The following is a 16,607-nucleotide window of genomic DNA, read 5'->3' on the forward strand; positions in this document are numbered from 1 at the left end:
GAAGTACACCTTCACTTACCATTTTAGGGATCCTTTTGAAAAAATGGTGATTGCTTCAAAATCAACCATATTTGAGGAACTTTGACAATAATAAACATTATTCAAAAAATTACAGATGTTAATAGAGGGCAAGATAATTCACTGTGTAGAACATATGCCTTGTCATGTACAGCGAGGTTTGAACCTTATTACCACATGAGTACCACAGCACTAGGGAAAGCTCAGGTACTAAGGTCTCTGTCATTCCTCTCTATGTTAGTGCAAAAGAAAAACAAAGGGACACAACAAAAAAGGAAAACTACAGACCAATATCTCTGATGAACATAGATGCCAAAATATTAAACAAGATCTTGGCCAACAGGATACAGCAGCACATCAAAAAGATTGTTAATCACGACCAAGTGGGATTCATCCCAGGAATGCAAGGCTGGTTCAACATCTGTAAGTCAATCAATGTCATTCACCAATCAATAAAAGCAAAGCCAAAAACCACATGATTATCTCAATAGATGGAGAGAAAGCCTTTGACAAAATCCAACACTCATTCATGATGAAAACTCTACAAAAAATAAGAATAGATGGGAAATTCTTCAAGATAGTGGAATCTATATATAGCAAACCTACAGCCAACATCATACACAATGGACAGAAGCTGAAAGCATTCCCCCTCAGATCAGGGACTAGACAGGGCTGTACACTATCACTGTTACTCTTCAACATACTATTGGAAGTACTTGCCATAGCAATCAGGCAAGAGAAAGAAATCAAAGGAATACAGATTGGAAGGGAAGAAGTCAAGCTCTCACTATTTGCAGATGATACGATAATATACATAGAAAAACCTAAAGAATCCAGCAAAAACTACTGGAAGTTATTAGGCAATATAGCAAGGTGTCAGGCTACAAAATCAGTGTACAAAAATCAGTGGCATTTCTTTATGCAAACACTAAATCTGAAGAAGAAGACATCCAGAAATCATTCCAATTTACTGTCTCAGCAAAATCAATCAAATACCTAGGAATAAAGTTGACCAAAGAAGTGAAAGACTTGTATACTGAAAACTATGAGACGTTACTCAGGGAAATAGAAAATGATACCAAGAAATGGAAAGATATCCCATGCTCATGGATTGGAAGAATAAATATCATCAAAATGAATATTCTCCCCAGAGCCATATACAAATTTAATGCAATACCCATCAAAGCTCCACCAAGCTTCTTTAAGAGAATAGAATAAACACTACAATCATTTATCTGGAACCTGAAAACACCTAGAATTGCCAAAACCATCTGGAGGAAAAGAAACAGAAATGGAGGCATCACACTCCCAGACCTTAAACTATATTATAAAGCCATCATCATCAAAACAGCATGGTACTGGAACAAAAATAGGCACACAGACCAGTGGAACAGAATTGAAAGCCCAGAAATAAATCCCCACACCTATGGACATCTAATCTTTGATAAGGGGGCCAGAAGGATTAAATGGAAAAAGGAGGCTCTCTTCAATAAATGGTGCTGGGAAAACTTGGTTGTAACATACAGAAGAATGAAATTGAACCACTTTATCTCACCAGAAACAAAAATCAACCCCAAATGGATAAAAGACCTGGATGTTAGACCAGAAACAATCAAATACTTAGAGGAAAACATTGGTAAAACAGTTTCCCACCTACACCACAAGGACATCTTTGATGAATCAAACCCAATTGCAAGGAAGACTAAAGCAGAAACAAAGCAATGGGACTACATCAAATTGAAAAGCTTCTGCACATCCAGAGAAACTATTAAACAAACAAAGAGACCCCTCACAGAATGGGAGAAGATCTTCACATGCCATACATCAGACAAGAAATTAATCACCAAAATATATAAAGAGCTCAGCAAACTTAGCACCAAAACAGCAAATGACCCCATCCAAAAATGGGCAGAGGATATGAACAAAACATTCACCTCAGAGGAGATCCAAAAGGCTAACAAACATATGAAAAACTGCTCCAGGTCACTGATTGTCAGAGAAACGCAAATTAAGACAACATTGAGATAGCACCTCACTCCTGTAAGAATGGCATACATCAAAAAGGACAGCAGCAACAAATGCTGGAGAGGCTGTGGGGACAGAGGAACACTTTTGCATTGCTGGTGGGAATGTAAATTAGTACAGCCTCTGTGGAGAGCAGTCTGGAAAACTCCCAGAAGGTTATATATGGACCTTCCATATGATCCAGTAATTCCTCTCCTGGGGTTATACCCCAAGGATTCCATAACACCCAACCAAAAAGAGACGTGTACTCCTATGTTCATAGCAGCACAATTCATAATAGCTAAAACCTGGAAGCAACCCAGGTGCCCAACAACAGATACTCGAGTGGCTGAGAAAGCTGTGGTATATATACACAATGGAATACTATGCAGCTATCAAGAACAATGAACCCACCTTCTCTGAACCAACTTGGACAGAGCTAGAAGAAATTATGTTAAGTGAGCTAAGTCAGAAAGATAAAGATGAATATGGGATGATCCCACTCATCAACAGAAGTTGAGAAAGAAGATCTGAAAGGGAAACTAAAAGCAGGACCTGATCAAATTGTAAGTAGGGCACCAAAGTAAAAACCCTGTGGTGAAGGGTAGACATGTGGCTTCCTGGGCTGGTGGGGTGTGGGTGTGGGTGGATGGGATGGGACACAGTCTTTTGGTGGTGGGAATGGTGTTTACGTACACTCCTAGTAAAGCATAGTCATATAAATAACTAGTTAATTAATATGAGAAGGGGAAAATTAATTGTATGTCTCGAAGTTTTTAAAACACAGACTGAGTCTTTTAAATATATAGGCTGTGTATTTGATATGCGGACTCTCTCAAAAGCCTAGACTAAGTAGATCAGAAGCAACCAATGGCACAGCTACATACAAGATACTGGGTACTATACAGCAAACTCTAACAAAAGGACTTTTCAAAGTTAACCCAATTAACAATTAATGTGATGATAACATTAACTATCGATTGTCTTTTTGAACCTTAAGACAGCAGGAACCTCACATCTCCAGTATAGAGCCTCTACTTCCCCAGTCCTGGAACCCTTTGATAGGGCCCACTTTCCCGCATGCCTCTCCCAATCCATATCAAATAATATTGCATCTGCCGATCACAACCTAATCAACACAATGATTGCCACCTCAACATGCTTCACCTCAGACTGTGTCCAGAGACTTCACGTGTGGAATGACAACCCTTCAGCTTCATTACTCGGGTGAGACCTTTCTTTTCATAGTATTCTCTAATTCCATCCCAGGTGGTTCACTTTCTAACAAAGTCCCAAAACCTAGATATAGACCAGGTTCTGTGAGAGAGAGAGCATATGTTCACACTTAACCATAAACTAGTGCAAAATATATACCTGAAAGCAGAAGTACACTAGAGTTTGCAGTGAGTACCCCCTAACACTTCCTCTCCTATTCCAAGCTTTGGGTCCATGATTGCTTATCAATTTGTTTGGCTTTGTATGTTAACTCTCTTTTCAGCCACCAGGTTCCAGATGCCATCAGGATGCCAGCCAGGCTTCCCTGGATTGAAGACCCCACCAATGTGTCCTGGAGCTCTGCTTCCCCAGAGACCCACCCTACTAGGGAAAGAGAGAGGCAGACTGGGAGTATGGACCAACCAGTCAATGTCCATGTTCAGCGGGGAAGCAATTACAGAAGCCAGACCTTCCACCTTCTACAACCCACGACCCTGGGTTCATGCTCCCAGAGGGATAGAGAATGGGAAAGCTATTACAGAAGCCAGACCTTCCACCTTCTACAACCCACGACCCTGGGTTCATGCTCCCAGAGGGATAGAGAATGGGAGGGGGTGGGATATGGAGATTGGGTGGTGGGAATTGTGTGGAGTTGTACCCCTCCTACCTCATGGTTTTGTTAATTGATCCTTTCTTAAATAAAAAATAAATTAAAAAAAGAAAAAAAGAAAAAAGAAAAACAAAGGGGTGACCAGATGATGGCACAACTGGCTGAACACACATGTAATTATATGCAAGAACCAAGGTTCAAGCCCTCAGTCCCCATTTGCAAGAGAAAGCTTTGCGAATGGTGCTACAGGGTCTCTCTCTGTCCCTCTCTATCATCCCACTCCCTCTTGATTTCTGGCTTTTTCTATTCAATAAATAAATAAAGATAACAGAACACTAAAAATGGAAACAAAAGCATACCTGTGAGCAATGAAATTGCACTTGAGAAAGTTTTTGGTTAACATGTACACACACAGAGTTTATGTAGTACCTGCTACATTTAAGACACTGTTTTAGGCACAAAGTTGAATGATGTGTCATATACTCTGGCATTTAGAACTTAAATGAACTGTGAAATTATCAGACCTAAATATCACCCTTTTACATTAGAATGTTTAGAACTCAAGTTACAAAATTCCTGACTCGTAATCACAAAGCCATTTATTTGTAAACATGAAAATTATAACTCGGATTCCTGAAATCTGGACTAGTACTTCCTTCATAATATATAGGGTTTTTGGAAAATTCAAGATGCATCTTTGCATAGAAAAAGATGGCATGACTTTTCTAGGACCATACCCTCACTATGAACTAACAATGGTAGGGATTGAATCACTCTGAAGGGAGGCTGGGTCATCATCCTAGTCCGCCACCTGAGGAAGACTGGTTCTGAAGTAAGTGCAGCCTAGAATGTTCCCAGCTGTGACTATGGACAGTGAGCTCAGTCTGACAGTGAGTCAGAGGCAGTACAGGCTCTGTTTGCAAGCAGCTCTCACCTTATCATGCTTATAGTTCTACTCTCAATTCTGACACCATCTTCCCAGAAAACATTTCTTATTTTTCAATTTTTTATTTATAAAAAGGAAACATTGACAAAACCATAGGATAAGAGGGGTACAACTCCACACAATTCCCACCACCAGAACTCCGTATCCTATCCCCTCTCCTGATAGCTTTCCTATTCTTTATCCCTCTGGGAGTATGGACCCAAGGTCACCTTGGGATGCAGAAGGTGGAAGGCCTGGCTTCTGTAATTGCTTCCCCACAGAACATGGGCATTGACAAGTCAATCCATATTCCTAACATGCCTCTCTCTTTCCCTACTGGGGTGGGGTTCTGGGAAGCAGAACTCCAGGACACATTGATGGGGTTGTCTGTCCAGGGAAGTCTGGTTGGCATCATGCTAGCATCTGGAACCTGGTGGTTGAAAAGAAAGTTAACATACAAAGCCAAACAAATTGTTGATCAATTATGGGCCTAAAGGCTGGAATAGTGCAGATGAAGAGTTGGGGGTCCTCTATTTTGGAGATGCTAGTAGGCATATTTTAGTTATATTCCAAAGGGCCTATGGCTAAAATAGTTTTTTTTTTCCTTTTTCTTTTTTTCCCTGATCCTGAAATCTGATCTGCAGATAGATCCAAGTTATTGTCTGGGAAGATGATGTCATGGCTAAAAAAAGTACCAGAAAGCTGGATCAGGGAACGGAGTAGCGCCCTAATATGGGAAAGGGATAGAAACATTGTTGACTATAAATTCCATCAATTTGATGTGATCTGGTGCCCACAGTCAGCTTAGGAACCTATGTGACCTCTGCATCCCTGTAGATCTGACCTCACATGCTGTGGTCATGAGTAGGAACATTCCAAGCTGCTCCAATATTGACCCATATTCATCAGGTGTAGCATAGAGTATGTTGTCCATCCTTCTTGGGAGGATGGAACATTCTTTACCATTGTTGATCCAAGTTGAGGGCAAGGTCCTAAGGGGGCCCACACAGGGGTCTATTGTGTTGTTCCTGATAGAGATGACTGGTAACAATGGAGAGAGTGATTTTTTTGAGGTCTAGACCCATCATGTCTGTTTGGGAATCTCAGGACACCCTGGTTAGGGCCCCAGCTGATAGGGTGGCCTGATAGTGACTAAAGAGTCATCCTCAAAGTATGCCAGTCTCTTATTCAGCTTTGGCAGTCCTGCTTTGATAAGGTTAGCTTTACAGTGAGTGAGAGAACTGTAATAGGAAGTGGGTGGTGAGGAAGGAATCTAAGTCTAAGTAGACACTATTTCATTATGAACTCAATACTGACTCACTAGAGACTATTGTGTATTTTTGCTCTCAGGTATATATTTTGCTCTAATTTATGGATACATGTGAACATATGCTCTATCTTATGGGACCTGGTCTATATCTAGGTTTTGGGACTTTGTTAGGAATTTAACCTCCTGGAATAGAATTAGATAATACTATGAAATGAAAGGTGTCATCCGAGTAATGAGGGTGAAGGATTGACATTCCATGCCTAAGGTCTCTGGACAGTCTGAAGTGAAGCATGCTAAGGTGGTACTCATTGCGTTGATTAGGCTGGGATCAGCGGATGCAATATCATTTGGTATGAATTAAGAGAAGCATGCAGGAAATAAGCCCCACCCTAGAGGTTCCAGGACTGGGGGAAAGATAGGCTCTATAGAGGAAGCAGAAGGTTCCTGCTGTCTTAGGGTTAAGAGAACAGTAGATAGTTATTGATTGCTCTAATCACATTATTTGGCAATTGGGTTAACTTTCAAATATCCCTTTGTTGGGATTTGCTGTATCATATACAACATCACCATAATTTATGTCCTTTGACATTATTTGTATATAGCTGTGCTGCCAGTTGCTTCTGTTACAAAAAAAACAAAGGGGTGACCAGATTGTGGCACAACTGGCTGAACACACATGTAACTGTGCAAGAACCTAGGTTCAAATGCCCAGTCCCTCTCTTACCCGAGGAAAATAAAAAGTCATTCTGAAATAGTGATACCTTGAAAATAATACTTCCGTCACTTTGGAATACAACTAAAATAGGCCTACTAGCTATCAACAAAACAGAGGACCCCCCCCCCCCCAACTCTTCATCTGCAATATTCCAGCCTTACATTCATGATTAGTCAACAATTTGTTTGGCTTTATATGTTAACTCTTCTTTCAGCCACCATGTCTCAGATGCTACCATGATGCCAATCGAACTTCCCTGGGCAGACAACCCCACCAATGTGTCCAGGAGCCCCACTTCCCTGGGAGTATGGATTCATCTGCTAACACCCATGTTCAGCGGGGAAGCAATTACAGAAGCCAGACCTTCCACCTTCTGCACCCCATAATGACCCTGGGTCCATACTTCAAAGGGATAAAGAATAGGAAAGCTATCAGGGGAGGTGATAGGATATGGAGTTCTGGTGGTGGGAATTGTGTGGAGTTGTACCCCTCTTATCCTATGGTTTTTGTCAGTGTCTCCCTTTTATTAATAAAAATTAAAACAAAAGGGAATAAGTGGGAGATTCTACTAGGATGGTTCAGGAGATGGAGCAATGGACAAAGCATTAGACTCTCTCTCAAACAAGAGGTCCTGAGTTCTATCCCTGGCAGCATATGTACCAAAGTGATGTCTGGTTCTTTCTTTCTCTTTTCCTATCTTTCTCATTAATTAAGAAATAAAATATTTAATAATAAAAAGCTGTTGGGCAGTACGCCAGCTTCCCCCTGCTTATCCCTGCAGTTTATTTACATAACCAGTTACCTAGGAACTGCCCTGCCTGCAGGGCATTGGTTTAATCCCCACTGGTTCACTATGTCTTTTTGCTTTGCCCCCTCTCGTAGTCACTCTGATTTCCACCAGTCTCTTTTTGCTCCACCCTCTCTACGTCACATCCAGTTTCCACCCTACCTGGTGAGTATATAGACAGCTGCTCTTCTGTTTTAACACACTTGGGATTGCCTTCCGGCTCCAAGAGTTCCAGAGTCTATCTCCTGCGAGGCTAGCTCGGCATGAGTTCCTGATCCCTCTCCCACACAGCAGCCTAGGTTGGCTCCAGTTGAGTTCTCTCTAACCCAGAGAGCACTTGCTCGGGAAGAAGCACCCTCAGGCTATCCTGGCAAAAAGTTAAAAAAAAAATGTTTGAAAAACTGGCAAGAAAACTACGCAAGTGACAGTGACATGTTCTTTTCATTCAGTGACAAGTTCTTTTCACTGGATCCCATCAAAATGTATCTAATGTTAATCACTTAGTTGCTCTGAAGTCTATCAAGTCTTTCCACTGATAAAACAGTAAATTTACCTTTGCACTTATATTTACTTTCTATTTTTGACAAACAATGGTTGATTTTCCACTTACCATATGAAGTTGGTTTTTGTTTTTAATTTTTTGTTAATATATATATTTTTAAGTTTTTTAAGCTTATTTATTTTATTTGATAGAACAGAGAGAAACTGAGAAAAAGAGGGAGCTAGAAAGGGAGAAAGGAAAAATAGAGATATCTGCAACACTGTTTCACTGCTCATGAAGCACCACCACCCTGTCCTGTAAGCTTTCTTTTGTAATTAATATGCAAAATCTAGAGAGATAAATTGAATCTCTATAAATGTATTATTTTTCCTCAAGCTTTTTCTTATTTTGGTCCATACTCCCAGAAAGGGATAGAAAATAGAGAAGCAGGGCTGGGTGCAGTGCATCGGGTTAAGCGCACATGGCGTGAAGGGCAAGGACAAGTGTAAGGGTCCCATTTCAAGCCCCATGCTCCCCAACTGCAGGGGGGGTCACTTCACAAGCGGTAAAGCAGGTCTGCAGGTCTCTCCTCCCTCTCAGTCTCTCCTCTTCTCTCCATTTCTCTCTGTCCTATCCAATGACAATGACTGCAATAACAACAATGATAAACAACAAGGGCAACAAAAGAGAAAAAAGAAAGAAATAAAATAGAGAAGCTATCCAAGGGTGGGGACTGGACATGGAACTCTGGTGGTAGGAACTGTACAAAATAGTACCACATATTACAATCATGTTAATCACTATTAAATCACTAATAAAGTATATCCATTGATAATTCTTACACAATTGAGACTATCAAATGCCTTGATTCTGGAGAAGAGAATGTTCTTACAATACAATACAACGTTCTTACAATACAATGTCAACTAGGAAATTCACTTTTAAATGTTGAAATTCACTTTTTAAATGTTTTTAAATGTTTTAAACAACTTGCCATCTGCTTTAGTACTTAGGATGTTATATCAGTTTTTCTGGCTGGCCTCTGTTGTTTTTCTACAGTCATAATTAGGCCTTTTGTTTAGGATTCTCTAGGGTATAGCAGAATCCATTAATAGAACATGGTATATAAAGGGGATACCACTGCATTTATCTAGGATTTTAATTCAATGACACATACAGTGATGCTATCTGTATTCCAGGCATGCATTTAAGTAGTTTGCAAATTTTGACCAATTTAAGATATTATTATGACTCAATAAAGTAGGTAAAAAGAAAATTGAAAAAGATTTAAAAAAATTGAAGCCCAACAAAAGTACTAGACTTGTAAGCATGAGGTCTTGAGTTCAGTCCCCAGCTCCACATATGCCAGAAAGATACTCTAGCTTCTCTCTCCACCTCTCCTTCACGAAAGAAATAAATAATTTTTTTAAATATTTTATTTTATTTATTTATTCCCTTTTGTTGCCCTTGTTGTTTTATTGTTGTAGTTATTATTGTTGTTGTCGTTGTTGTATAGGACAGAGAGAAATGGAGAGAGGAGGGGAAGACAGAGAGGAGGAGAGAAAGACAGACACCTGCAGACCTGCTTCACCGCCTGTGAAGCGACTCCCCTGCAGGTGGGGAGCCGGGGTTCAAACCGGGATCCTTATGCCGGTCCTTGTGCTTTGTGCCACCTGCGCTATAGCCCGACTCCCAGAAATAAATAATTTTTAAGAAAAAGAAAATGAAAACAGCAGACTTTAGAAATGTGTTCTAGTTCATGCAGTTTATGATATTTGTGTATTGCACCAAGCAGTCTCTAAAATCATTATAACATGCTTATTCAGCACAGAAGCACAACTTATTTTATATTTCTAAGATACTTAAATTCCACTATTTTCAAAAGCAAACAAGAAGCTTGACATTTTTAAGCTAAATGACACCAGGTGATGTTGTTGTTAATCCTACCTCAAAAGGGAAGAATAATGAAAGCAAAGCTAACCCAGAAAATCCAGTTTGGGGGAAAAATTAGGAATTGATAATGGGGCAAGACCAGAAAAAAGAAACAAAATTTCCCTGGAGACTCAAAGAAAATTGGCTTCCATATGACCTGGGGGCACCCAGCTTGATCGCGCCTAGAGGTGGGAGGAGAATCTGAATTCCTGAGGGTATCTTGGTTGCTGGGGCTGGGGACAGCACAACCGATTTGGGCAGTATATCCCAAGGCAGTGATTTACTTACCCAAGAACAGAAGAAAGATATAAAGAGGGAATGTGGAAATGGATATAGAAAGTTTGCAACAGAAAGTAAGAATGCCAGCCAGCATGCAGTGCCTGGATAACTGGTTAACTTGCTCTTCAGTTTCATCAGCCACAAAGAACTATCTGGGACCATTGAGTTTCCAGCAGTGTTGCTAATAGGAATTCAGGGAGAAATTAAGACTTCTCTAAACCCATAGGGAGGCATGCTCATATGTATCTTCTCATTGCCTGTGCCAAGCAATTTAACAGCTATTGCAACCAGATCAGATGGATTACATGCATTCAGAGCAAATGATTGAGAATGCCGTAGATCTGTGGTTCCATGAGGCATTCGGAGATTCGATGATTAGGAGAAAAAAACTGCAATTTCCACATCAACCACTCTAGCTGAACTTTTAATTGCTTTATATTCTGGAATTCTCTGAGGATTATCATTAAAATAAAACCAAAAAATCTGAGCTGCAGAGGCAATATAATGGTTATGCAAACAATTCTCTTTTTTCATTTTTTAAAATATTTATTTTATTTTATTTTATTTATTCCCTTTTGTTGCCCTTGTTGTTTTATTGTTGTAGTTACTATTGTTGTCGTCGTTGTTGGATAGGACAGAGAGAAATGGAGAGAGGAGGGGAAGACAGAGAAGGGGAAAGAAAGACACCTGCAGACCTGCTTCACCACTTGTTAAACGACCCCCCTGCAGATGGGGAGCCGGGGGCTGGAACCAGGATCTTTATGCTGGCTCTTGTACTTTGTACTACCTGCGCTTAACCCACTGCGCTACCTCCCGACTCTTGCAAACAATTCTCATGCCTGAGGCTCTCAGGTTCAATCGACAGTACTACTGTAAGGCAAAGCTGAGCAGTTCTCTGGTATAAATAAATAAATAAATATTTTAAAAGATGTAGTATGACTTTAAAAAAATACTGTAAAGCAGGGCTGGGTGGTCGTGTTCCCGGTTAAGTGCACATATTACTCTCAATTTCTGTGTCCTATCAAAAACAAAAATAGAGGGACTAGGTAGTGGTGCACCTGGTTGAGCGCAAATGTTACAATGCACAAGAACCCAGGTTCAACGCCCTGGTTCCAACCTGTAGGGGGAAAGCTTTGAGAGTAGTGAAGCAGGGCTGCAGGTATCTCTCTGTCTCTCCCCTTTCTATCTCCCCCTTGACTTCTGACTATTTCTATTCAATAAATAAATACATAAGTATAATTTTAAAATTTTAAAAATAAAAATATAAAGAAATAAAGAGATTTTTTAAAAAAGAAACAAATGGCCACTGGAAAAGGTGGATTCATAGTACTGGCATCAAAACCCAGCAATAACTCTGGTGGCAAAAATAACTAACAAACCAACAGAAAACAAAGCAAGTAAAACATCACTGTGATGCCTTGCACTAAAATGTATTTAACAAAGAGAAAAACACAGGCATGCAGAAGATTTTGAGAACATACTTTGCTGTAATCATTAATGGTCTCTCCCATGTGAAAAGTATATAGATAAATGGAAATTTTTTGTGGTCATCTACCGTATGTTGTTAACTCTCCAAGTTGCAAATCATGCATCTGCTTCTTGATATTCTATAGCTTCTTTGTAATTGAGAAAAGCTGTATGTAGAACTCAGGGTTCCTCAATATAAGAAGCTGTGTCACTTATGGGGCAAAGTAAATGAGAATCAGTGTGAATTCTGTATGTGTGTTCTTCTTACATTTTTGTAATCATGAAGGCCTTGTGTTGTGATGCTAGGACCTAAATAATATCAGTCTGGATCATTCTCTCACCACTTCAAGGTCAACTGTCTTGGAACAAAAAAATAAATGTGTTCTATTAAGTCACTGGCAAGAGGGATGCATTGGATCGACCTTCTCGTGGTGCATCCCGTGAGTACCCATTCACTGGGGAAACTGACGATCCTTCCTAGCCGACTGAATACACATGGATCCCAGTCACTTTCAAAGCCAGCAACAAGCAGCTCCTGACAGCTTTCAACCTGACCTGTTGACTGGCTACGGAAGAAGGGCAAATGCTAGAAGAAAAAGAACTGGCAAGAGGAGTTTGTTAATGCAACTTCATCTATTATGTCTAAAGTAATGCAGTTGAAAAGTACTTTGATTTGGGGCAAAGATATAAGCACTAATCAAACTGCCTTGTGCATTTGCCTAACAGAGTGATTTTTTTTAATCTGTCATTCACTCATTCAATGGTCTTGAGAGTTTTTAAAAATGTATTATTGGATAGAGACATTGAAATTGAGAGCAGAGGGAGGGATAGAGAGGGAAAGAGACAGAGAAACACATGCATTCCTGCTTCACCACTCATGAAGCTTTCCCCCTGCAGACGGGGACTAGGGGCTTGAACACAAGTCTTTGTGCACTGTAATGTGTGTGCACTTAAGTAGGTGCACCACCTCCTTGCCCTGAAAGCAGCAATTCTTAACCAAGATGTGTACTATTTTATCTCGTTCTCTGCCTCTTCATCCCCTAATAAACATTTGGCAAGAACTAGAATATTTCCAGTTGTCAAACTGTCAAACCAGGAGGAGAGAAGATGTACCATTGGTATCAACTGGATAGAGAAGAATAAGGCTGCTAACTAGCCTGTATTGTGTTGGGAAATTGTGAGGAGCCTCACAAAGCACCCTGCATTCCTGATACTATGGCTTATCTACATAATCACTGTTTTACCTGAAAGATCCCAACCCTTTCCATTCCTTTGATCTATCTTCTTTCTACCCTCAAGACCCTCCCTGCCTCTAGGGTATTATTAATCCCACCAGTTAAAACCCTCGCAACAGTTGCTAAGGAAATTTCTACCTTCCCAGCTCCCTTTTGCCTTTCTCCTCCCCTCTCCTAGCCATTTCTGTTTCTGACTTGCCACTTCTGGGTCTACCCTTTAAAAGCCTTGGCTCTCTGATCAGTAAAGAATTGCATTGCCTTGCATCACATGTTTGGTTCCTGAGTCATCTCCCTCGCGTTGCTGAGTAAGTAGCAATCCAGGCTGGCTCTGGTCATGTTCTCTCCAACCCAGAGAGTACACACCTGGGAAGAGGCACCCCCACACTATCCCAGCAATATTGCACAAAACAGTATAGACAACAAAGAATTACCTAAAATGTTAATTAATAATGTTGAGGTGGGGAACTTGTGGCCAAAAGGGAAACTAGCTTGAGTTTTTGTAGGTAATTATTTATTTGCTACATAAAAATCTACCATGGAGTGGCTGTGGGAAAGCTTCATGAGTGGTGAAACAGAGCTACAGGTATCTCTCTGTCTCTTTCCCTATCTCCCCCACCTCCCTCAATTCTATCTCTATCCAACAACAAAAAAAAATTTAAAGATTATTTAAAAAAGAAAATATGAATGGTTGATCATCAGCCAAGTGTTGGGTGTGAATAGATGCTATTTGGAGAGATCAGTATATCATCTCACTTCAGGAAATATGAAAAATACTGAAAAATATTCATATCCATTATAGACAAATAATTCAATTTTCTAAAGAATGTCTACATTTCCAATGAATTCTATAAATTTTAAGAAATTCTAAAGAATTCCATAAACATTAAATAATGTCAAATATAAAATAAATTACAGAGAAATTTTAGAACAGTGAAGATGCTCCATTTGATTTTAATGATAAGTCTGCATTTTTATACATTTGTCCAAGCACATATCATGACCCAGACTAAAGACACCAAGACAAATCATATTTTGATTGTAAAGTAATAAGGATAAAGGAAGAATTCAGAAGGCTTCAAGAGAAAAACAGAGTGACATACAGAGGAAAATCCGTAAGATTATCAGCATATTTCTCCACACAAACTCTAAAGTGTGTGTGTGTGTGTGTGTGTGTGTGTGTGTGTGTGTGTATACACAGTGAGACAGGATTTCTCAGTGAGACAGGATTTCAACCAAGACTACTGTAAACTGCTAGACTGCCATTAAGAGTAGATGAAGGGAGTCGGGCTCTAGCGCAGCGGGTTAAGCGCAGGTGGCGCAAAGCACAAGGACCGGCATAAGGATCCCGGTTCGAGCCCCGGCTCCCCACCTGCAGGGGAGTCACTTCACAGGCGGTGAAGCAGGTCTGCAGGTGTCTATCTTTCTCTCCTCCTCTGTCTTCCCCTCCTCTCTCCATTTCCCTCTGTCCTATCCAACAACGATGACAACAACAATAATAACTACAACAATAAAACAACAAGGGCAACAAAAGGGAATAAATAAATAAATAAAAAAGAATATCTAAAAAAAAAAGAGTAGATGAAGGCATAAAAACCTTCTCTCTGGCAAGCAACAGTTGACGGAATCAATTATCATCAAGTCTGATCTCCAAGAAGTTCTAAAAGGTCTCCTATAAACAAATCAAAACATCACTAAAAACATGCCATATATCAGACATTCTAAAAGTTTAGAATAATGACATAAAATAATTCAAATCTATAATATCAGTGAATGTCAATGGCCTGAATGAACCCATTCAAAGGAACAGCATGGGAAGATGGGTCAGAAAACACAACCCAACTCTATGCTGTCTGCAGGAATTCCACCTAACTCAAACACAGTCTCAACGTGAAAGAATAGAAAACTATCATACAAGCTAATGGACTACCAAAATAGCAGGAATACCTATTCTCATGTATGACACAATAGACCTTAAAAAAAATTTAAAGGTTGGGATGGATTATTTAATGCTCAGAGGATCAGTAAATCAAGAGGATATAACAACTGTTAACATCTATGCACTCAATGAAGGACCCTCTAAATACATCAAACAAATACTGAAACAGGTACAGAAATTTATCAATAGCAACACAGTAATAGCAGAAGACTTCAACACCCTACTCTCTCAGTGTGACAGATCATCTAGGCAGAGAATTAACAACGAAATGGGAAATAAGTGAAGAGATAAATAAACTAGAATTATTGAACATTTTCAGAGTCATTCACCCCAATAAATTGAAATACACATTCTATTCAAGTCCACCTGTGTCATTCTTAAGGATAGATCATAGGTTAGGCCACAAACACAGTGTTAGTAAATTAATTCAGGACCACTGAAATCACCCCAAGCATCTTCTCAGACCTCAACAAAATTAAATTAACACTTACAACAAATGAAAGATTAGTAAAATTCCTAAAATATGAAAACTGAACAGTACACTACTTACCAACTGCTAAGTCAAAGAAGAAATTAAGTAAGAAATTAAAATGTTTTGAGAAATCAATGAAAATGAAATCACAAGCTGTCAAAATATTGGGGACACAGATAAAACAGTACTTCAAGGGAAATTCATAGCCATACAAGTATACATTAGGAAATAAGAAAAAGGTTAAGTAAGCAACTTGACTACATACCTTAAAGACTTAGAAGAAGAGGAACAAAGGAATCCCCCTTTATCCCCTACTGGCATCAGCTGAGCCACTGGCATTTTCGGCAGTGCCCTCAGTGGCATTTACTGACCGTTAGGAGAATAAACCACCATCTGTCAGGAATCCTAAAACAACCAGAAGGATGGAAATAACTAAAATTAGGACAGAAATAAATATCAAAAATAAGAGAATCATACAAAAGATTAATGAAGCCAAATGTTGGCTCTTCAAATAGCAAAACTCACAAAACTCCTGCTATATAGCAAAATTATGAAACAGCCAACAGTAACATGTGCTTTATTTTGTGTGTTGGACCACCATTTTGCTCCTCTTCCTCATGATCTTCCTTTTTATTTTCTTCCTCCTCCCCCTCTTTTCTTCTTCTTGTTTCTCTCTCTCTCTCTCTCATCTATCTCTATCTCTACCTCTCTCATCTATCTATCTCTATCTCTACCTCTCTCATCTATCTATCTCTATCTCCATGGCAAAATACATATATACAGCACAATGAAAATAAACCCTCTTAGCTATACCTACAAAAAATTCCCAATAAAAACTATTATTGTTACTTCAGATACCATGCATATTTCTAGCTCACCTGAATATTCTTCAAAACTTCAACTTAAGTTTGGATATTAGGGTTCTGATTCTAAAATTTTCATTTTGTTTACTAGAACCAAACTTAGTCCAGTTTGCAAACAGCCTACTTCACTTTTGTGATTTGTAGGTGAGTAGTGAATCTTTGCAATAGTTGATTCCAGCTGAAAGATTGAGATTGTATGCTCCAAACCTCATATGTCATTTACAGATACCATTAGTAGAGAATACTAGCATTATAAGATTATTCACTCTTATGAGTATGTCACACATCACAAAAGGTAGCAACAACAAATGCTGGAGAGGTTGTGAGGGGAAAGGAGCCCTCCTGCACTGCCGGTAGGAATGTAAATTGGTTCAGTTAATAGTCTGAAGATATCTCAC

At 39.5% G+C, this 16,607-nt stretch overlaps 1 non-coding gene across 1 annotated transcript; it reads right to left on the bottom strand.

The window, feature by feature from the left end:
* Nucleotides 1-15,657: 15,657 nt before the first annotated feature.
* Nucleotides 15,658-15,744, bottom strand: LOC132542871 (small nucleolar RNA SNORD35). Its single transcript, XR_009553842.1, has one exon. It is a non-coding gene; the product is annotated as a small nucleolar RNA SNORD35 (small nucleolar RNA).
* Between the last annotated feature and the right edge of the window lie 863 nt (nucleotides 15,745-16,607).

The sequence above is a fragment of the Erinaceus europaeus genome, chromosome 1, assembly GCF_950295315.1.
Source record: "Erinaceus europaeus chromosome 1, mEriEur2.1, whole genome shotgun sequence".
NCBI lineage: Eukaryota > Metazoa > Chordata > Mammalia > Eulipotyphla > Erinaceidae > Erinaceus > Erinaceus europaeus.